This window comes from Adiantum capillus-veneris, chromosome 29 (assembly GCF_014529385.1).
Source record: "Adiantum capillus-veneris isolate H3 chromosome 29, ASM1452938v2, whole genome shotgun sequence".
In the NCBI taxonomy this organism is placed as follows: domain Eukaryota; kingdom Viridiplantae; phylum Streptophyta; class Polypodiopsida; order Polypodiales; family Pteridaceae; genus Adiantum; species Adiantum capillus-veneris.
The window spans coordinates 76,918,526-76,941,740 of NC_140959.1; the positions used below are offsets into that span (position 1 = coordinate 76,918,526).

General features: G+C 42.4%; 1 pseudogene; it reads left to right on the forward strand.

The window, feature by feature from the left end:
- The first annotated feature begins 19,113 nt into the window (after positions 1–19,113).
- Positions 19,114–22,141, forward strand: LOC147419436 (uncharacterized; annotated as a pseudogene).
- The last annotated feature ends 1,074 nt before the right edge of the window (positions 22,142–23,215 follow it).

Sequence of the window (23,215 nt, forward strand, 5' to 3'; positions counted from 1 at the left end):
GGATGCAGCCAGAGCGTGAGTAGAGGCAGGGAGCTCGCACCACTGGGGGAGCGGTGGATGGGCATCATTTGAGGGCGATTTTGTAAGTGTCCGCATTGCTCTTTATGTTCGATAGTTTAGGGTTTATGAGTTTTTTAATTCTAACATAATGAATTCTTTGTATTTTTTGACAGTGGTCGATGACAGGACGTGATCCCACACCGTACGAGCGCGAGTACGCAGGCAGGAAGGGCTTAAACGCCCTGATGGACATTCTCAGTTCTCGCGGCGGCATGGTTAGTATTAGGGTTTACTCTTTTCTATTTTTTGTATTGTTTTATAAATGTCGTTATATGTTTATACTTACTGAAAGCTGTCTTATTGTCTTTTTTTGCAGAATCCGACAGATACGCCGCTTGGACGCGATGAGACGTCTGACTAGACGACGTCAGTTTAGCCGTAGCTAGATAGCATTAGTTTAGGGTTTCTCATAGCTTATGTATCATGAGACGGATTTTATACGTTGTCAAGAGTTTTTTGGAGCAAGGGATTGCGCATATGTACATATACATGCATGGTGCATCAAATAAAGGATTGCCCAATTTTCATAGCCAGGTGGTTACGTGGGGCCCACGTGTGTACAGGTAGGACAGGGTGTACATAGTGCAGCGATTTTCACTATTATCAGTACTAGTGTGTTTTTTCTACAATAAGGAGGAGTTGGTAGCGCGTAAAACTTCTCGAGGAAGCTATCCGCGGGCCGACAACGTGAGGTCAGCAGGTGCGTCAGATGGCATCTAGTGGCGTCAGGAGGGCGAACGAGGTCAATATTTGCACGCGGATGAGGACGGACACAACGTGGGTGTTTTCTGGTGAGAGTTATGCAGAAAGGTCATCATTACAACCACTTTTTGGGGCCACTTCACGTCGTGGCGAGATGCATTATTGGAAAAAAGTTGAGTGCCAGGTGTGTGAATGATGCAAAAAGGTGACAACTATGCACTGCGAGGTCAGTTTTTGGCCTGTTCGGGGTCCGTTTGAGGTCATTTAAAAGGCCAAGGGTGCCCAACTAATAAATCTAAGTGTGGGAACTGAAAAAACAGAGAGAAGACCAGAAAAAACGTGGAGAAAAGAGGAGGAACAGCCGCAGGTGTGTTTTTTGGGTTTTTGGAGCCTGTTTTGGCCGTAAACTACTCATCCGAGGTCGGATTTGAGCACTTTGACATTGTAGACTGGGGTTTTTGGCCGTTTCGGACGCGATGGCACTGTCCATTTTTCCAAATTCCTCACTCTTTTCCTGCTATTTTTCTGTGTAAGTTTCTCCTATGAGCGAAGTTTCTGCTATAGTTTGTGATTGTATCTGGCTTATTTTACCCATATTTTGTGAGCTATTTTCCCCATTGGTGTTGGCCCAAGCTCGTTTGTATCTAAACATCAGAAATTATCCTCTTTTGAGCTGAGTTTTTTGGGTGTGTGTGTGTGTGTCTGTGTGGAGTGGGCAAGTGGATAGTCTCTCTCCTCTCACTCCAGAGGTGTGTTCCCTGTCTCGGCCAGGTGTGTTGTCTAAGGCAAGTGGTGCCCCATAGTGTGTGTGTGTGTGTATCTTCCCAAGAGTGTGTGTCGGGTCGTTATAGAGGCGTTGTGTGTGTTTTCATCCCACTCACATTCTTTTGGCGCCCCCACGGAGGATCTTCTTCGAGTACCTGCTGCTTCGAGCTTCAAGCTTCGAGATTGGGGATTACAGGTTACAGGTTGCAGGTTGCAGATTACAGGTTATAGGTTACAGGGACAGGTATAGGTACAAGTGATTCACACAGGTACACATAGCTGGAGTACAGTGATATACTAGCAGTGTTGTCACTTGCAGTTGTTGTGGGTATGCATCACTTGGCACCTATTTGAGCGCATTGTCTGCTAGATTGTACGTTACTTGTGGAAACTGCCATTGTACGCATTTGTGGAGCCATACATGGTTTTATTTGGCAGTCCCAGCCATTTCTGAGACTTGGTCTGGAAGATAGTCATTTCTGAGACTTGACTATACGCGATTTGCATTAGCCTTCGTGTGAGGGTCGATAGCGTGAGGTTTTTATTGAGTTGGGGGATTCTCAAATGTGGAGATCCTTTCGGTGATACAGGTAGCTGGAGCACCCTTTTTGTGACCTCGCCATAGGCTATGTACTAGTGAGTCCTACTTGATGCTCGGGTTCTATTGTTGACAGTTTATGCATACATAGACAGTCTATATTTTGGATTCCTACTGCTCTACTTCTGGGGAAACTTTGTCGAAATTTTCCCAAGTTATGATGGCTGGTTTTTTGGTATTTTGAGCCATTTATGCTGTTATGCTGCTGAAATTTTGGCAAAATCAGAGGTTGAGTCAGGTGTGCCTTCTTGGGAGCTTCATGGTTGGCTTTAATGGATGATCAAAATGGCCCTCAATTCACTCCTTTTCATTTAACGCAAAGAATTCAGATTAATGTTCATGTGTCCAGAAAGATCTTTTTCCAGCAGCGCATAGTCTTTATGTTTGGGCCAAGAAGATTGAGAGAGATCCTGGAATATCCTTTGCCTGTTTTCATTCTGATGATTAACTATGAAAACTCATTTGATGTGCATGTGTTTGTCCTTATCTAAAGTTGAGCTCCATTGAAGTTTCTGGGGATTGGGTAGTGAAAAGTTTTGGGTTCTTGCACGTGTGTTCGAAGGGGTTCTCAAAGCATCATAATTTGGGTAGCCATGGCTTTCTCTTATCTGGAGTTTCATGGAAGAAGTGACGAAGATGTGGAAGACTTTCTGGAAAAGATGGAGGTTGCCTGCATTAGCAACCAGATTCATGACCCTACGCAAATGTTACGCCTTCTCCAAATTTGTTTGAAGAGTGATGCACCAGTTTGGTCTAAAGCATTTGAAGAGGAGTTGTGTGTGGCTGATCCACCTGTAAGGTTGAGTTGCGACAATCTACGACATGGGTTGGAAGTGGAGTTTGTGAAGATAGAAGATCCTGACAAGGTGTGGCAAGAAGTACAGGCTTTGGTGCAAAAGGAAGGTGAGCCAGTAGATGCGTACATACGTAAGTTTTCATTGGCATGGGAGCGAATGTGCAAGGCTTTAGCACCACAAGTACCCCCGCCTGACATGATGAAGAAGGACAGGTTCTTGGCTGGTCTTTGGGAGAATATACGTTGGAGAGTGGAGCTAAAGAAGCCTAGGACATATGAGGATGCACTAGAGGTAGCAAGGAACAAAGAGTGGAAGCTGAGGAAAATGAGCCAGTTAGGGGTGGAGTCTTTACCCATGAGGTCTGAATTTCAGCCTATAGAGTCTTTACAAGGGCGCATGTCAGGGGTTCATCATGAACCAGTAGTTCCTGTTACTACTCAGGTTATGCCAGCAGTGGTCACTACAGCAGTGCAAGATAATGGGCTAAGGCAAGACATGAGGCAAATGGTAGATTTGATAAAGAATCTCAGCCTAAACATGCTAGGTCAAGTGGGAAATAATCAAGGTCGAGGGAGGTTTGCAAATCAGCCAGGAGGTGAAGAAAGGCCTAGGAATGGTGTTGGACAAAGCAATGGTAGGTTTTGGAGGCAGACGCCCACATGTTATAATTGTGGATAGTTGGGTCACATCAGCCCGCAATGTGATAAGCCACCAAGGATGGGGGGAGACATGTATCCATTGCCAAGACAGGTGTTAACTAGGTCAAATGATTATGGCATCGAAATTAAGGGAGACGAAGGAACCAGTGGACTGACCCAGGAGGAAAAGGGAAAGACAAAAGTGCTAAGTGTAGTCACCTTGGAGAAGGCATCAAAGCTAGAGGATACATTAGTGATGTCTATTGGGAAGAGGACCACAGAGGATAAGGAAGGAAGAAGTGCCCCAGGTCCTAGTAAGAAGAAAGGAAAGAGCCATGAAGGCGAGGATGTCAAGGCCAAGAGGAAAAGGAGAGCTCGTCGAAAGTTTCATGTTTCAGATTTTCCACTAGGGGTTGGGCAATTAAGCTATGACTTGAAGGAGGATCTGACGAGCAGGAAGGCAGATGTTACTTTTGGCCAACTTATAGAGATGGTGCCTAAGCTAAAGCGACAGTGGAAGAGGATGGTTAACCCAATGGAGAAAGAGCCAGAGAGAGGTTCAGTGAAGGTGTTGGCAATGGACGAGCTACCAGACATTTTTCCAATAGTAGATGTGTGGCATAAAAGGAAAAATTTGCGACAAGGTTATGTGGATGGCGGAGCCCAAATATGCGTCATAACACACTCATGCGTTGAGAAGATGGGTCTCGCAGTGGCTGGGGTGTCAGGTTTTCGGATCAGATTGGCAAACCATCAAAAAGTAAAATACTTGGGTGTTGTAAAGAGCCTAGAAGTGGAGGCATATGATGCAAAGGCAGTGAGTGATTTTCATGTGATGCTATCAGGGTTGGGAGCATATCCTATTATACTGGGCAGACCATGGTTACGTGCAGTGGGAGCTGTTCAAGATTGGCGACATGGTACGATTAGCCTCTATGGAAAGACAGGTACCAAGAAGCTTTATAATATGGACACAAGGAAACGATTAGAGGAGCTTTATGAAGATGAGGATGAGTCTAGTGATGAAGACTCTTCCACGGTGACAGATGAGGACAGTGATAGCACTACCAGCAGTGATGAGGATGCAGATGTTGCATTTCTTTTGATGGACAAAGAAATCCAGGAGTTTGGTTTAGTTGCATTTGCGAATGAGGTTGAAGATGAAAGTGAAGGGCCTTATGAAGTGATTGAAGGGCTGATGCAAACCAAGGTTGAGTTGTCAAAGAAGCAGGAATTGATGACACAAATGATCAGTGGAGACCTCTCAGCTATGGAGAAGGAGATATATTTGCACATGCTGGCTAGTTTTCCTGATTTGTTCATTACTTCATATGAAGAGATCAGAGGGTTCAAGGGTGAAGAGATGCATATAGAGCTGAAAGAAGGTGCTAAGCCAGTGCGGCAAAGGCTAAGAAGGATGGGTCAAGAGCAAATGGAAGCCTTGCGGGTAGAGGTGGACAAGTTATTGAAGGCAAGGTTCATAGTTCCAGTGGAGACCACAGAATGGGTGAGTCCAGTTGTAGTCAGTCCAAAGAAGGATGGGAAGTGGAGAATTTGTGTAGATTTTAAACCCTTAAACGCAGCCACTAAGAAGAACCCATATCCTCTTCCATTCATCTATCAGATCTTGGAATCAGTGGCAGGTTATGAGAGGTACAGTGTGTGTGATGGTTTTTCAGGCTATTTTCAATTGAAGATTGCTCTTAAAGATCGCACAAAGACAACTTTTATTACGCCATGGGGCTGCTATTGCTACACAGTATTGCCATTTGGGTTGTCAAATGGACCTTCCTTCTATCAAGAGAGAGCAAATTGGGTGTTGGAACCATTCATTGGTAGTTGTGTTAAAGCTTTTATGGATGACTTCTGTGTCTATAGCAGTAGGGCTGATCACCATGAGAAGCTGCAGATGGTATTGGCTCGATATGATGAATGTGGAGGACAACTAAATCCAAAGAAATGTCATCTAGCACAGCCAAGGGTGAAGTTATTGGGCCACATGGTGTCAGAAAATGGCATTGAGGCTGATCCAGACAAGGTTAAGTCTATTATTTTTCTTCCATCACCTACGAGTACGAAGCAATTGGCAACCTTTATACACAAAGTGAAGTACATGGCAAGGTTTATTCCATTGTCTTCTCAGATTCTTCATCCATTACAACAAGTGGCAAAGCATGATCCATTGCAATGGGATGACAAGTGTGAAGAAGTGTTTCAAGAGGTGAAAGAGGTGTTAGCGGGTTTGTCAGCCATGCAGGCTCCTGATTGGGAGAAAGTTTTTTATGTAAATCCCTCAGTAGGGAATGATGCCATTGGAGCCATGCTATTGCAAAAGGGGAAGGGAAGCCGTTATATGAGGCCAGTGTATTGTGCAAGCCGAGTGAAGTTGGTAGCGGAGAGAAAGTTATCGGAAGTAGAGCTAGTGATGGCCAGTGTAATATTTGCTTGTCGACGATTTCGTCATTACTTGCTACCACGGCCTTTTGTTTTCTTGACGAGTTATGCCTTTTTGCCACAGTTAATTAATGGCATTAACATGTCAAATGTGGTCAAGAAATGGGTAATTGAGCTGTAAGAGTTTGAGTTCTCTTTTCTAGTGGAAGATAGTACAAGGGCTACCCTAGCTGATTTGTTGACCTACAAGGAGAATCCCCTTATTGTTAAGGAAGAGGTGGTGAGAAAGGTAGTTGAAGAAGTGCCACAGATCAGCAATGCACATGTGTTGTTCTTTGATGGTTCATACAAAAAGAGCCATGATGCAGCTTCAGGGGGTATAGCACTTTATGATCCAGAGGGGAAGCTAGTATGCAAGAGAGGGTTCAAATTGGATGCTCATAGTAACAATGAGGCTGAATACGCTACATTGGAAGCCGGATTACACATTTGTTTGAAGCATGGGGTTCGAAGGTTGAGCATAAAAGGTGATGCCTTGTTAGTGGTGAAGCAAGTGCTGGGTGTGTGGAAGAGCAAGAACACCTCATTGAAGGAAATGTGCTTCAGAATTAAAGGCCTGTTAAAAAAGTTTGTAGCATGGAGCATCAGACACATTGAGCGTGCTCTAAATGGAGAGGCACATGAAGCAGCTCAAGGCATGATTGGGGAGCTATTCGTGTTGAGGACTAATTTACCTCTTTATCATGGCCGGGAAAGTTTGGCTCAAGAAGAGGAGTTTTTACTAACAGGAATCATTCCAAAGGAGATTCAGAAGTCTAAGAAGTATGGATTTGTGCGTAGAGCATACAGGTACAAATTGATTGGTGATGTCTTATACATGAAAGGGGCTGATATCGTGTTGAGACGTGTACCTTGGCGGGAGGAGCTTTACAGAGTGTTGGAAGAGAATCATGAAGGCGCATGTGGTGGCCATTTTGCTCTAAAGATCACCTTGCATAAGATTTTGCAAGAGGGGTATGTATGGCCTAGTTTGCACAAGGATGTTCACCATTGGTGTAGGTCTTGCAATAGGTGTCAAGCGTTTGGGACGAGAGTGTTGAAGCCAGAGCTACGAAAAACCATTATGGCGTTTGATGTGTTTGAAAAGTGGGGGATTGATGCAATAGGCCCGTTACCTATCACAAGCAGGGGCTAAAGCTATATTTTGACGGCAGTGGACTATCTTTCTAGATGGGCAGAGGCTATAGCAGTAAAACAGATCACTGCAAAGGATGTGGCAAAATTTTTGTATGATGAAATATGTTGCAAGTTTGGGGTGCCATTAGAGCTACTTTCAGATAAGGGGCCAGGATTTAGAGCTGAACTGCTAGACTTCTTATGCACAAAGATGAAGATTAAGCATCAGCATACCACTCCTTATTACCCACAGTGTAATGGCTTAAATGAAGATTCAATGGTGAGTTGGTACAAATTCTTTCTAAAGTGACAGAGCACCAAGGAAAGAATTGGGATTTGGAATTGCCTAGTGCATTATGGGCTTACCGTACTTCGGTGAAGACAGGTATAGGGTTTACTCCATTTCATTTGGTGTATGGAAAGGAAGCACTATTGCCTGTGGAGGTAGAGTTGCCTGCGGTCAAAATGTTAGAGAAGTTGCTTGGGCCGCCTAGTGATGCATTCAAAGAGAGGCTCTTGTAGTTACAAGAGGTCCAGTTGGATAGGATGAGCGCATTGGAGCATTATGGGCAGATGCAGGATAAGGCTTTGGCAAAGATAAATGAAAAGGTCAAAAGTAAGGGTATCAAGAAGCATGACTTGGTTTTGCGCTACAACAGCAAACTGGACAACACCTTCCAAAAGAAGTTTCAAATTAGGTGGGAAGGCCCTTTCAAGGTAGTAGAGTGTTTTCCAAATGGCACATATCAGCTGGCTAACCTGGATGGTGTTCTACATCAGTCAAGGGTAAATGGATTGCGTCTTAAATTGTATCATGCTAGATTGATGATGGTGGAGCAAAATGAGCTGTCTGTGGAGCAAGAAAAGTTGGTGAAGGATGAGGAGACCTGTGATGCGGCGAGTCTCATATCTCTCTTTGCTGCTGCTGATCATGAATGATCTAGCAGGCTAGGGGATGGGCAAATTATGTCAGGAGTTTTTTGGAGCAAGGGATTGCGCATATGTACATATACATGCATGGTGCATCAAATAAAGGATTGCCCAATTTCCATAGCTAGGTGGTTACGTGGGGCCCACGTGTGTACAGGTAGGACAGGGTGTACATAGTGCAGCGATTTTCACTATTATCAGTACTAGTGTGTTTTTTCTACAATAAGGAGGGGTTGGTAGCGCGTAAAACTTCTCGAGGAAGCTATCCGCGGGCCAACGACGTGAGGTCAGCAGGTGCGTCAGATGGCATCTAGTGGCGTCAGGAGGGCGAACGAGGTCAATATTTGCACGCGGATGAGGACGGACACAACGTGGGTGTTTTCTGGTGAGAGTTATGCAGAAAGGTCATCATTAGGACCACTTTTTGGGGCCACTTCACCTGGTGGCGAGATGCATTATTGGAAAAAAGCTGAGTGCCAGGTGTGCGAATGATGCAAAAAGGTGACAACTATGCACTGCGAGGTCAGTTTTTGGCCTGTTCGGGGTCCGTTTGAGGTCATTTAAAAGGCCAAGGGTGCCCAACTAATAAATCTAAGTGTGGGAACTGAGAAAACAGAGAGAAGACCAGAAAAAACGTGCAGAAGAGAGGAGGAACAGCCGCAGGTGTGTTTTTTGGGTTTTTGGAGCCTGTTTTGGCCGTAAACTGCTCATCCGAGGTCGGATTTGAGCACTTTGACATTGTAGACTGGGGTTTTTGGCCGTTTCAGACGCGATGGCGCTGTCCATTTTTCCAAATTCCTCACTCTTTTCCTGCTGTTTTTCTGTGTAAGTTTCTCCTATGAGTGAAGTTTCTGCTCTAGTTTGTGATTGTATCTGGCTTATTTTACCCATATTGTGTGAGCTATTTTCCCCATTGGTGTTGGCCCAAGCTCGTTTGTATCTAAACATCAGAAATTATCCTCTTTTGAGCTGAGTTTTTTGGGTGTGTGTGTGTGTGTGTCTGTGTGGAGTGGGCAAGTGGATAGTCTCTCTCCTCTCACTCCAGAGGTGTGTTTCCTGTCTCGGCCAGGTGTGTTGTCTAAGGCAAGTGGTGCCCCATAGTGTGTGTGTGTGTATCTTCCCAAGAGTGTGTGTCGGGTCGTTATAGAGGCGTTGTGTGTGTTTTCATCCCGCTCACAACGTCTTTTTGAACCATGTATATTATTACATTTGTCACCGCAGTTCATTTTGCCAATCAATTCTTTATGCCTATGATGTTGTACAATTGTCATTATTACATTTGCCAATCAATTCATTTTGCCTATGATGTGTACAATTGTCAATTTTACGCTTGTCAATTTTGCTAACAATGCATCTTGTGGGTGACTATTTTGGGTCTATTATCTACCCTTGCACTTTTTTAAAAAAGTGAATCAAGTACAATATGGTTGATGGGTGGCAGGGCATTCAATGCCCTGTCACCAAAAAAAATTTCTCTCGGGCGTCGCTATATGCGTCGCTATTTATAGCTCTGTAGCGTCGCTATGAGCGTCGCTATAGACTTCTGTGTAAACGTCGCTATGAGCGTCTCTATATAGCGACGCCTATAGCAACGCTCTCCTAGCGACGCTATTAGCGACGGTTTTAGCGACGCCGAGGGTTATAAAAACCCAGTGTATTTCCGTCGCTAACAGCGTCACAAGAGCACACAACCTCTTGTAGTGCAAATCAAAACTCTTGTGTTTGTGAAGATTTGGTGTAGCCTCGCTCCCAATTGCCTCGCTCCCAATTGCACATATACAATGCTCTTTCTCCTTGTTAAAGATCCTAAATAAATGCTTAAATTATTCATTGTGACCATTTAATGGAGGCTTTATAACTTATACCAAATGATTGTTTAAAGAGGTAAAACCCTAGTGGTAGCCTCATAGCCTCGATAGCACCTTCCCTTGAAATGGTTGTATCCTATTTATTAGATTTCCAAAAGAGGAATTTTTTGGCTCTAAAAACTCTCATAGCTTAGCTCAAGATTGCACCATCGTTGATGTGGCATTTTGAGCTATTTTTGCTATTTCTAGGCCATGTTTATTGTTTATGGCCATTTTTAGCCTAAAAAGGTCAAAAAAAATTTTCTACAAAAGCCCAAACAACCTCGGAGAATCCCTGAATTTGTGGAAACATTTGGGCTCAAATTACATGTTGAACATCATTTTCCCACTTGTCAAGCAATTTGGACACATCTTCTATGGCCACACATGAAACTCGCTATTTTTGGCCGAGATCACCCGCATTGCACTTTCTAGGCAAAACGAGCCTGTTACTTCAAAACACTTGACATTGCAATTTTCTTAAACAAGATTAAACTTGCATTAGTGCCACAAATAGGGCTTTGCCTCCTCTATAAGATATGTAGATGGTTGCAATCGTGGCATCCGGTTTTGCATGCATGTATCACATTATGTACATTAGAGAACTTGGTCCCACATATCACATTGTAAATGTGTCACAACATGAGATTGCAAAAAGATGGAGTCAAACATTGTGCAAGAGAAAGATGACAGGGAAACTTTTCTTGCTGGTGGAAAGCGGGAAATGGGAAAAGCACCAGCACACTGAGTGAATGCCTCTCTATAGCCCAGTGACTTCACAGCACCCCTAACCACACAGATAGACTCAACTCACACACTATTTTTTGCATGACTTTACTAACAAGCTCGTAATTTGAACAATTCCTGATTACACCCACCCAATCCGATGCACCTTAGCAGCATGAACTCATTAATAACCCAAAAAATAGCATATACTTCAAGCCAGATAACATAGTCGCAACCACTTAAGATCCTCTCTCACTCCCTTTTGCACACACAATACCCACCCTTCTCTCTCTTCCTCTCTGCTTACACACACAATTCGGAGAACTCACACGAATTGAAACCTAGCACTAAAAGAAAGATTCCCAGACAAGGTGGATAAGGCAAAGAGAGTGTGGAGCTTGAAATTGGAACTATGATAGCTGTCAAAGGAGCATATACAAAACTAAGATGATGCCATCGATCCTTCAAATAACAAAGCAAACTTGAGAACAAGAAGCCGATGCAATTCTCGATCGGCAAGAATTGCCTTTAATGATGTTGATTTTTCCTCTTACAGCACAAGCTTGAGTATGAAGAGCTTGCGACAAGGTTAGTCGATCGTTTCGGAATGCCATCCGTCTTCCACTCGAGGTTGATATCCTCAAACAAATGCTCCCCTAAAGATGGGGTTGAAGGCTTTTTTTGATGACGATTCTATGATTGGATGAGAGCAACCATGCATGCTACCACCAACTCCTCTGTCAGGCTGTTCAGCAGCGCTTTGCTACTCCTCACTCACCTTCAGACCCCTTCACTCCCTTCCTTAATCGCCCAAAAAACTGCAATCAGCCCATTCTCCCTCTCCTACAACTCCTGCCATCCGCCCCAAAACTGTCATTAGCCAATCCCTTAATCGGCCAAAAGACCCCCAGCATGCTCTTTCAACTTGCTTTTTGAACTCCCGCTTAGCTGACCTGCCACTTGTTGGCCATGGACAGACTCAGCCCTTGCATGGATGCCACAGTGGGTCCAGTCTTTCCTTATCTTCTCGTTGCCATCCGACCCTCCAGTCAACCACATACCGCTCTAAACTTGGCAACTGTTTGATGGCGGCCACTTGACGGCACAATTAGATGGTGCCACTTGCTCCTTGCCATGCATGCACCAACGGTGACGCCACTCGTCCTGGCAAGCCCATGTCCGCCTCCAACCCTCTCGGCAGTACCTCCAACTGGCGTGCATGCAGACTTTGGCCCTGCTTCTTGCCCATGTGGTGCACACAACTGCCTCTAATCCTCCACAGGTGGCGCTGGTCTTTGACCCGCCTGACGACGACCAAGTTCACTGTTTTTTTACTAAAATAGCAAGGCCATCTTTTAAGCTTATTTAACCTGCGACTCAGCTGTCTGCCATTCCCAAAGGATGCCGATCACCTCCAAAAGCTTTGAAAATTTTACCATCATTTGAAGACGACCCGGCTTTTACGGCCGCAAGAAGATAACAATTGGCCTTCTAGAACCAAACCATCTCTTTGATATTTGTAGATATTGCCGCTACAAGCATTGGATGATTCGACCCTTAATGTAATCATGGTAGATGGCCTTGTCCTAGCTTTAACGTGAAATGGATCTGCAAAAACCTTCAAGTGATAAGCCAATGGTCGCGAACCATAGAAGATAGCAGACAGAATCAAATACAAACTGAGCAACTGAAAGAGCATTTACCTCCTTGACCGCTTTGGCTTCTACCCATCTAGTGAGGTAGTCGATGGCTACCAAAATGTATTTTTTTCCACTTGTAGACTTGGGAAGCAAGCCAATAGCGTCCAATCCCCACTTTTAGAATGCATTTTGGGCCAAGATAGCCCCTTGTGACTCTGCTACTAAACGCCGCTCACCCATAACTTGACATTCGTGACATGTCTTACACCAGTAATGAACATCCCGTACAAGAGATGGCCACCAAGGGTGTTCCCATTCTCCGAGCGAATCCTTTCGAGCAAATGTGGATTCCGAGCGAACCACGGAAAAAACATATGGCAGTATTGAGTAAAGGGTCTAAAGATTACACTAATATACCCGCAATAACAGATGCTATACATGACAGACAAAAGATTATGTACTTAGGCAATTTCGTTAAATAAAGTGCAGAGAAGGAAAACGTCAAATTTGACTATCCCAAAAGATTAGCATCACCAAAATATCCAAAGAGGGTAAGACCGATCATAGATCATAGGAGAAAAACACAAGGGAAACATGTCTATTATCAAAGCAAAAAGTTTACAAATCATGGCAATATACTCAAGTAGGTAGATGTTGTATGTGGGAAACTAAAGTTTGCATACATAGGCACTTCCAACAAAAAGGACTATATCAAAAAGCTTCCAATACAATCATCCAAAGCCATTAGCATCACCATAACATGTGAAGAGGATAAGATTCATCACATGCTTGTGTGATTTCGTCTCCCACCCAAAGCCTGAAACAACTCCACTTTTGTCAGTGCAGCTTGGTGGATAAACTCATGAGCCGCAGAATCCAAGCCCAAAACTTGCAGATACACAAAGTACAAGTGCTTGCAAGGAACAAAAGCCAGATGCTTGCTTTCTCTTTTTTGAAAACACTCACATGTGCATCGAGGAAATTCTGAAACTGAAACTGAGTAATGTACACCCATTGCCCGAGAACCCTCCGTGCTGATATTGAATGTGTGAGACTCATTGCATACGACTATTGTTTCTCGAACTACCTCACCATTCAATTCTCTACCCTTTTCAATGTTCTCTTGGAATTCTTTAGTCAATCGAGATCTCCACCTAACAAGCTTCCCGTCTCTATACTTTGGACGAAAAGAGCTTGGCGTGTTTGCAATCCGAGCACCAGTAGTTGGAGTGCGTAGTAAGGCAGGTTCAACACTCTCAAGTACACATCCATTATTTTTCAACATCTCTATTTCATAGCTTTGCAAGTTAGTGCCTTTGTCAACTGGCCAAACACCAGGGGCGGGTCCTGGCACACCAATAACATGATCACTACAAACCTCCCAAGAATGTGTCGGTGACAAATTGCAAAACCAAATGAACCCATTCACAACACCTCCTGGATATTTTCTACGACCCCAAAAAGATGGAGCAACAATACCATCCTTGTCATTTCCAGCACCTGCATTTATGGCAGCACCACATCGTCCACTAGGCATTTGCCCAAAACATGTCATTTTTTCCCCTGGCTCTGTCCTTCTAATGGCCCACATTGTCTTATTTACTATTCTTTCAAGACACTCATTGTCTCCCTCAGATGCTGCAACCACTTGAGCACTACCTTGACCTTTGACAGTCACAGTCACAAATTCCGGCCTATGACTATCCTCTTCCAAAATAAACCCTGGGTCAACATTGGCAGGACGCTTTCTTCGAACACTTCTCTCTCCAAGCCTGGAACGCTGCATTTCAGGAGAGCTTTCCCCTATCTCATCCATGGACAAGTTGGCAAGGTCTGACAGTCGCTTAGTGGATGCGTGTCCTGTCGCACTATTGAAAAATCTGTCTGCCATGTCTTGCATGCTTGGTCCACTACCTGAATGTGTACCTTTCAAGTAGGCATTGTATCTCACGCTTTGCAACATAGCCAATGACATGTCAGCTCCTGTAGCTTCATAGAGAGAAATTTGATTTTTGAAGCCCACACTGGCCCTCATACTAGCATGTTGTGCCTCCGAAAGATTGGTAGTTGGCACAAAAATGCCAGATTCATCTTGAGAGACAAACCAAGATCCCCAATGCGAGGCTCTTACATCCCACCATGCAAGCCAAGTTTGTAGAGCTGGAATCTCTCCTTGCACCGCATGCCCAGCAAACCAAATTTTTTTGAGATCATTCTTACAGATCTCTGCCGCCACCTCTGATGGTGCATTTCTCCACTTTTTACACAAGATCTTATGTTCTTCTTGAAATGAAGGCCGGATGCACCTGCGAGTATGACGTACCATGCTTTGTTCCCAATGAAAAGAACAACTCCTCTCCTTTTCTTCAATCTTTTTTTTAGCACCCCCAAAGTAAATAGTACGAATTGCGATCCAATTTGCATTTGCTTCATCTGCCATAAATCCACGAAATTGTGGTTTTGAATAACCATTATCTTGGACCATAGAGTTGAGCATCCTCCAAAATTCAACCTGAGCGTATTTATTTTCAACTTTGAACTCGCATGTGGCGATTGTTAGCAAAGAGCGCATAAAAGGGTCATATACATGTGCAGACATTGTTGGCCAGCCTTGAACTCTATGCACATGATCAAAATGGACCCACATGTCTTCCAAGCTTCCACCTGGTCTCATTTTATTAACAAGATCAAGCCCACTCCCAGGCCCCTTTATGGACATTTTGAAAACATGCGGTTCATGTTTCTCACCAAGATGTCCTGGAAACAAAACACTGTGAATATATGGGTATCGACATCGACTCTTCAACTCCAGCACAGCCTCAAGCCCCATTGAAGTTATATTCTTTTGCTTCTTCACACTTTCCAAGCACTTGCTGGTCCTTCTTTTGTCAGACAGTGGACTGAAAAGATCCAATATCTTTGTGAACTCGTCCTCTTCTATGTGAGTTGTCACCTCTTCCTTGTTATTAATCAGCATCTCTAATATCACATCTTGAGCAACTGCTGTCTCTAATTGTTTGGGGGAGCAAAAAGGATTCAGGTTTGCTCGAGATATGATCCTCTCATCAATTTGTTTTGCAATGTCCCTATTCACACCCTCTTCATAGGGATGCTTGTGATTTCCCAAGTGAATCGCACATCTTGTTGTTTGAATACGTTCTCTTGGAATACAGTAATAAATTACTGCATAGCATTCTTTCACAATTTCGAGCATTTGACAACAATGCTTACATACTATATTACCATACTCTGCTTGCACTAAACCTACTGGACAATTCCTCTTTAATTTTCCATTCCACTGTGTCTCATTATGCACATGCAAGCGAGCATAATATGGGCAATCAATGTTTAAGCATCGTAAGTGACCAGCACATCTACTTAGTCGCATGACACCATCAAAACAATCTGAGCTACAAGTGACGTACTCGGTCCATGTGTGCCCATCACTCTTTTGTTCCATACCTTCCATTGAAGACTTCTCACCACATGGTTGAAGCTCAAAAGCAATATAACCATCATAAGCCTTTGGCAATTCTGAAACACGACGAACTTCAATACAACTGTTGAAGGCCACATGAAGGCTACTGTTCAAAGGCAAGCGCTTAATGATGTCAAAGACACTGACAGTAGTGGATTTAGAATCAACATCTTTGTGTCCAATGTCAATGTATACTTTATAGAACTGATGGGTGTGAGTGTCCAAGACAAACCCAGGTACTCCACATGAAAGCATGTTTGGCTCTAGTTTAACATCTTCGTGGCTCAGAGACAAAGGTTTTAATGAAACTGGTAAACCCACCAAATCAAAGTATTCCTTAATAACCTGAAGCTTTACTTCCAACATTTGAGAGCTGGTTGCAAGGCTAAGCTTAGTGTGAGCTGAAGGTCCATAGATGGTAATGTGTCTTGCCATATAGAGAGCACAACTATGAAAGATAGTCTGCTCAAGAAGAAATCTGCCTTAGCACAACTATGAAAGATAATCTGTTCAAGAACAAATTTGCCTTAACACACTAGAGGAAACAGAACGGTAATTGCTCTCTTTTTGGATACATTCTCGTGCCTTTTTATGGTAAAAAAAAAAGAAAAGACTCCTTATATATAGTGGTTTCAAGGTTTTCATGCCTGTCTTTGTAATGCCTTTATTCTCAATATAAATTTTCGTGACTCTTTGGAGAGGTATTTGGCATAACTCTTGTCAGACCATCACGCTTGCGACCACATTAAATACCTCATTTTAAGAGAGAGTAGTCACATTCAAACTTTTGGCTTGACAAAAAAATGCCGGTTTAAAGACGTCCAAGATTTGAGCATATTTTGCATTATTGCTGTGAGTTGCAACCTCATTAATAACCACATCGATTTCAGAGCAGGCCTAATTTTTGAAGGCTTAGACGCCCTTCGGAGGAACTTTTATCCTTCAATGAAGGGCAAAAATATTTTTACCTTTCAAAAGAAGGATAGAGTAGCCCTTCTAATTTTGTCTAAATATAACTTAGTTAAGGATAGTAAAAAATATACCATCACCCAATACCTCTCTCTGCCCCTCTGTCTCTCTCTCTCTCTCTACCTAAATTTCAACGCACTCTATCTCTCCCCATTTCTCTCTCACTCTCTCTCTCTCTCTCTCTCTCTCTCTCTCTCTCTCTCTCTCTCTCTCTCTTCTGCGCATTCTGCAGCACACACCATTTGTCTCTCTCCATTCTGCGCATTCTCCCCATTTGTCTCTCTCTCTCTCTCTCTCTCTCTCTCTCTCTCTCTCTCTCTCTCTCTCTCTCTCTCTCTCTCTCTCTCTCTCTCTCTCTCTCTCTCTCTCTCTCTCTCTCTCTCTCTCTCTCTCTCTTCTGCGCATTCGGATCTCAGCGCATCACAGACCTCAGCGCATTCTGCTCAGCAAACAGGTCTGCGTGTTCTGCTCAGCAAACAGCAGGTCTGCGTGTTCTGCTCAGCAAACAGGTCTGCGTGTTCTGCATTCTGCTCAGCGAACAGGAACAGGTGCATTCTGCAAATTCTGCTCAACGAACAGGCTGCGAATTCTGCGAACAGCTCTGCGCATTCTGCTCTGCGAACATTCTGCACTGCGCATTCTAGTCATTTAACGAATCTTTGGACAGCGAGCAGAGCGGGTCTGAGATGCCACCAAGGAAGAAAATATATTCCAGGTACGCCTTTGAAAGAGGCACGCCGGCGTGCCTTCTTCCATAAAGGATTATTTAATATTCTATTTTACTTTCTATGTCAAGGGCACGATAAAATTCGTTTCTATGTCATGGCACGATATAGTTGTGCATGGTGTTGTATTGAACATTTGGCGTTCTATTTTGATTAATGAGCTCATGTAAAGAGAGCATTTCCAAAAATGAAAGATTGTTAGTTAAGGTTTCATGGCTCTTAATCAAGGAGAGGGAAGAGAGGCTTGTCCCAATTTGTTCTTAATCAAGGAGAGGGAAGAGAGGCTTCTCCTAATTTAATTTTAGTTTTGTCAATTTAGATGCTGGTTTGCTTTGATAGCGGGAAACTTTAAGTGGGTATGCTTGAAATTTTGGTTCCAACTCCTTGTTTCATGATCTAAAAAAAATAGGTTGTTTCAACTCATGAGACAGGGCATGTCGACGTGCCTTGTTTCACGATCTAAAAAGAAAATGTTGGTTTCAACTCATGAGACAGGGCACGTCGGCGTGCCTTGTTTCATGAGTTGAATACGGGCTCTGTTTCATAAGTTTTGATTAAGAGTTTTCATTAAGAGTTTTCATTAAGAGTTTGGTTTCAACTCATGAGAAAGGGCATGTCGGCGTGCCCTGTTTCACTCAGCGAAAATGATGAGATCAAATGCTTCAAAGCAGACAAAAATCTCATCATAAAGAGTCTGATTATTAATCATAAAACAAGGCACATCGACGTGCCTTGTTTTGTGAGTTAAATCTAGATAAATTTGATAATTTTTGGGTTTGAAATATACACAATTTTTGAAGGTTTTTTATACAGGCTAAATAACATAAGGTTAGCTTTTGAATGAAGAAGTTGAATGTTTGATTTTCTTTTTATCGTTTTATTGCCAGCCCACAGAGAAGTGTTGGGTCCTCAAAGCGTCCCAGACCAGCAAGATTATCAAAAGAAGATGATGCTAACATGCCAAGTACTCTTTTGGATGATGTTAGCCATGTGATGGAGACTCAATTACATGATTTTGGTGATGCTATGGAAGAGGTTGATAGTCAACCAAATTCAGAAACTATTACACAGTGTGAGGATAGCATTCCTGCAGAGCTAGTGCCTCAAGAACAAGAACTTGCAATAGTTCCATTTGTGGTGATACCGGAGGTGGGGACTGATGAAAACAAAGAGGCTGAACTCTACTTGAACAAAGGACAGGACATTCTAAATAGAACTAGGATGTTTACTTGTCATGAGTGTCCTCCGATTCCTCTTTGTAGAATGGTGACTCATGCTAAAGTAAGAGGTCTAAGGAATGAGATTAGTAGTTTGAAAACAGCATTTGGCAAGGAGGGCTATGTTGCAGAGAAAGGGGCTTTTATTGTTTCCATATGGTCATGTTCACGTGAAGAGTACTTGGTGACCCAAGAGATCATGGAAGAATGGGACCCCATTTGGAAAGTTGTTAATAAGGAGTTTGAGCAGGAGATCGTTAGCTCTCCATACCTTGCAATTCTTTCCAACAAAATGTTTCTGGTTTGGGATGGAAATCACAGGCTTATGGCATGGACTAGTGCCATAAAAGAGCGCTTTTCTCGCACTAAAGAAAAGCATCAAAGAGTCTTATGTACGATCATTGATCCTTGCAATGTTCCAGAGATTGCACTGCTTTCAACACTCCAACGGATGAACTAGTGAGTATCAAAACTCTTCTACAATACGATATATCTTTTGTTGTTCTTATCATGATTTATTTGTTTTGGCTTTGTGTAGCTTGAATACTCATGCTCTTGTCCCTACGTCATTAAGGGATGAGATTGTGAACTGTATGAGTATATGTGAGGCAGACCATGAATCACATTTGAGTGATCTTCCTGATAAAGATCAAAAGGTCATTGCACACATTAGGAAAAAGATGTCAAAGGGGTCTGAGCCTTGGTTTCCACTGACTCGAAGATACTTGGGAAAGTTAGTATACAATGTGAGTATTTATTTTTCTTCTTTGCATATAACTTTGAAGGACACTATATATTTTGTGTGAGATTATAATTTATTTTTAATAGGTTCAAATGACAATGGCTCTAAGCAAGAAGTTGGACCAACTAAGATTGACAGTGTCTGAAGAAGAGCTTGGCAAAATTGAGAAGAAAGAGAGTGAGGAGCTTGCTCATCGATTTGGAGATAGGATTGGGAAGGTGAGCTAATGGTTGTTAAGAAAGATAATTTTCTGCCTCAAATAGGATTCTTCATTGTTAATTTTATATGTATCAACTCTTTTGTGTATGTAGATTTTGAATATAATTGATCCTCGCCATGGAGACGTTTGGAAAGAAAAAGTTTTAGCACTTCGTTGGGATAGTGAGAGTTTTGCGACATTAGAAAAGTTGAATCTTATTGCTTTGTCTGATGTCGCTATTGATTCGAAGATACTTTGGCTTTCTCTCTTGGAAGCAAACAAGGCAACAAAAACTTTGTTTCACTTGCAAAGAGGAGACCACTTGTACAGATAGTATGTGAACAATTTTATCTTTTTCTATTTTGTTTGTTTTTCATGGTTTGGATGGCCGACCCTTTTGATTGTTTCAGTTGGATTCGAAGGGAGCTTTTGCTAGAAAAGGTGGGTAGAACTGGAGATACCATTCTCAAAGACTTCATTGACATTCCTGGAGGGTTGCTCCTTCCTGAAGATTTTACTCTTGCTAACTACTACATGGAGGTGAAAATGGAGAAAAGGAAACCTTTGTTTCCTCTAGAGTCTCGTGGAGAGATTAGAGAGAAAGGTGTTCTCAACAAGGCACAAAGAATCCCAGAATTGTTGCAAAAAGCGGGGCAACGCTTGGTTTACAGGTCTAACTTTCTCCTCTCTACACCTTGTAATTTATATCTTATTTGAATAAATGTGAATATTTTATGAACATTATTTTGAGAAAGTATTCATCGCATAATGTATGTGTTTTCCTTTGGATAGGTATTTCATTGCATTAAAGAGTAAAGAGCACATTAATTCCATTCCCATATTTGCTCGTAAGTGGGTGGATTTGAATGATGAAACAACATGTATGTATCCTGTGGAAATGCAAGGATTAACTCCTTGGGAAGTAGAGAACTGTCCATGGTGGATCGACCTTGAAAAAGGTCATATTCTAGCAAATGAGAAGGAGCTTTGGATCAAGCATGGAGGAGACAAGGAAAAGGGAGCAGAAAAGGCAAGGGTAGAGAAAGAAAGTGTTGATGTTAGAGAGAAGGGAAAAGCAAAAATCCAAGGTAAACGCAAATCTTCTTATGTGTATGTTTGCTTTTGAGCATTTGGTATGTGAAAGAATTTTTTTTTTCTTAATCCTCTCTTTGGTCTTCTATGTATGCTTCTTTTTATGGTTGCTTTTTGGTTTACATAGATGAAAGCGACACTCTCAAGAAAAATCACATAAGCGTCTCTGAGAGCCTGGATGGTGGCTTGGAATATGAGCATGAGGAAGGCGTGGATGTTGTTGGTAAGAAGGATTTAATCTTATGTGTCTATGGCCATGCATATGTTAGCAGATTATGTAGTCACTCCATTTTGAAGTTTGGTTGTCTATTTTTAGGTAGTTCACTCTCTTTGAAAGCACGGAAGTCAATGTTATTTGTACACAAGCCTTGGGTTGCAGAGAATGGATTGAGATGTTCGGACTCTTTGTCTATTGTGGGAGACTATGTGCTCATTGGCAAAGATTTTGCTGAGGGAAAGAAGAATAAAGTTTACTCACAAATTCATGAACACGTTTTGAAACATAGAGTTGGATGCACTAAGTACACAAAGAAAGGTAGACAAGTGAAGTGGGCTGCAGATTTTGTTTTTCTTGATTTTCCTTATGGTCACGATTTGCATGGGTCATCCATAAATCCCGCTTGGGACGAGCTTAGTGATGATCATGTGCGATATGGGATATCTCTATCTTCTGCCGCACTCTCTGATTTCGCATGGATGTTGATAATGGGATCTACTGGAGGTAATTTTCTTGGTAGAAATCTCAAATTGATTTATTTTTTTAAATGTAATTTTGTAGCCATCGTATTGTAGGTGAGATTATGGGATTGGTGGAGCGGTATTGCCGAGTGTTAGGATTAGACATCTTCAGACGCATTATTGTGATGCATCATACTCCATATGGCAGTATGACTCATTCTTCTTCTACCACAGAGGTTGGAAAAATTATTTTTTGTGTTCTCTAGTGCTTTTGTTATGTGTTTTACTTATTGACTATCTTATGCACAGTACATGACCTCCATGATTTGGTTAGCTCATAGACATGGGCTGGTTCCTCCTGTGTTCCTTCGGGAGTCTAATTCACGTTTTGAGGCTCTAGGGAATAAGCCTCAGGACTCAGTCATGTATCACTACCTACCCACAGAGGCTATGGCACGTACAGATACGGGCATGGAGTGGAGAGGTCTGATGCAGACGAGTGCTTCTTTTGTTGCATGTTTCTTGGATATGCTATCTACACCAAATGCGATATGTTTGGAGCTTGGTTGTGGAACAGCTCCATTATTGCAGGCATGCCTTGGATCTACACGTCTTTGTGTGTCCTTAGATTGGGACGATGGCATCATCTCATCTTTTGTGTTACCGCTATTGAGTAGCCACACAGCTCGATCATCCACCACTACATATACAGGGAGGGACGATGATGATGAGATTGATCCTCTTGGAGGGGTCACACCATACGACTAGTGAGAGTCTTCTACTTTATGGTCATCGTAGGGCATTGACTATTTCATACATTTGCATGTTTGTATCGATATTTATCTCTTTTGGAGTTTTCGATATTGGAAGTGGCCTTGTGGTTACTTTGTTATGCTTTTTTTTGAAGTGTGTTGCCAGACTATGCAGAGGCGATGGCTAGAAGCATGGAGAGAGATCCCGGATATGATGTGAGGTTACAAGAATGTCGAAGTTATCATCTTTTGTTTGTAGATGATGAGTGCAACTCCACTTGATATATTTTAAATAGAGCAAACTGTAACACTCTTTCAGATGTGCATTTTTGAAGTTAAACTGTGTCTAAAACTTCTAAGTGTTTGTATCTTTCAAATTGTTTACTTTGAATGCTATAGTCAATATGCTTTTCATATATAAATGCATGTCTTTGTATAGTGATAAACACTAGATGTTCATGATTTCTATGATTACAAATTAGGGTTAATTTGTTTTATCAAAAAAGAAGGTTGTGAAGTGACAAGTCCTCCATCTAAAAGTGCTTGTTCATGTAGCTTTCAAATTCTTTGGATGTAATTGACTAGATTATCATGTCATTTTGTAGACTATGCAAACATCACAAGTTACTTTTGATTGGTTGAATGGGTGGACAAAGTGTTGATTTCTTTTTAGCAGGAATGTGTTTGCCATCATATTATTATGTTCATATGTTTCACTTTTTCTCCTTTGCTACAATGAATACATGTCTTATACTTTATGTGAGACATTCAACTTTTATCTTGTTTTGAAAAAATGTCTATGAAAGAGGCAGAAGTGGCTAGACTAAAAATAGTGCTTAGAGAAAAATGTTTTGTCATGGTTCGCTCGGAATCCACATTCGCTCGAAAGGTCTCGCTCGGAGAACGGTGACACTCGCCACCAAAAACCTGCTCTGAGAATGCGAAAGAGTACTTGATCCTTACCTTGGTGCCCTCTTTCTTCATGGCATTGTGTCAAAACCATGCGGATCTCCTCCTTGTAGAGAACTCTCCTCAATACTCCATCATGGCCGTATACCATAAGGTATTCACCTATCAAAGTGAACCTGCT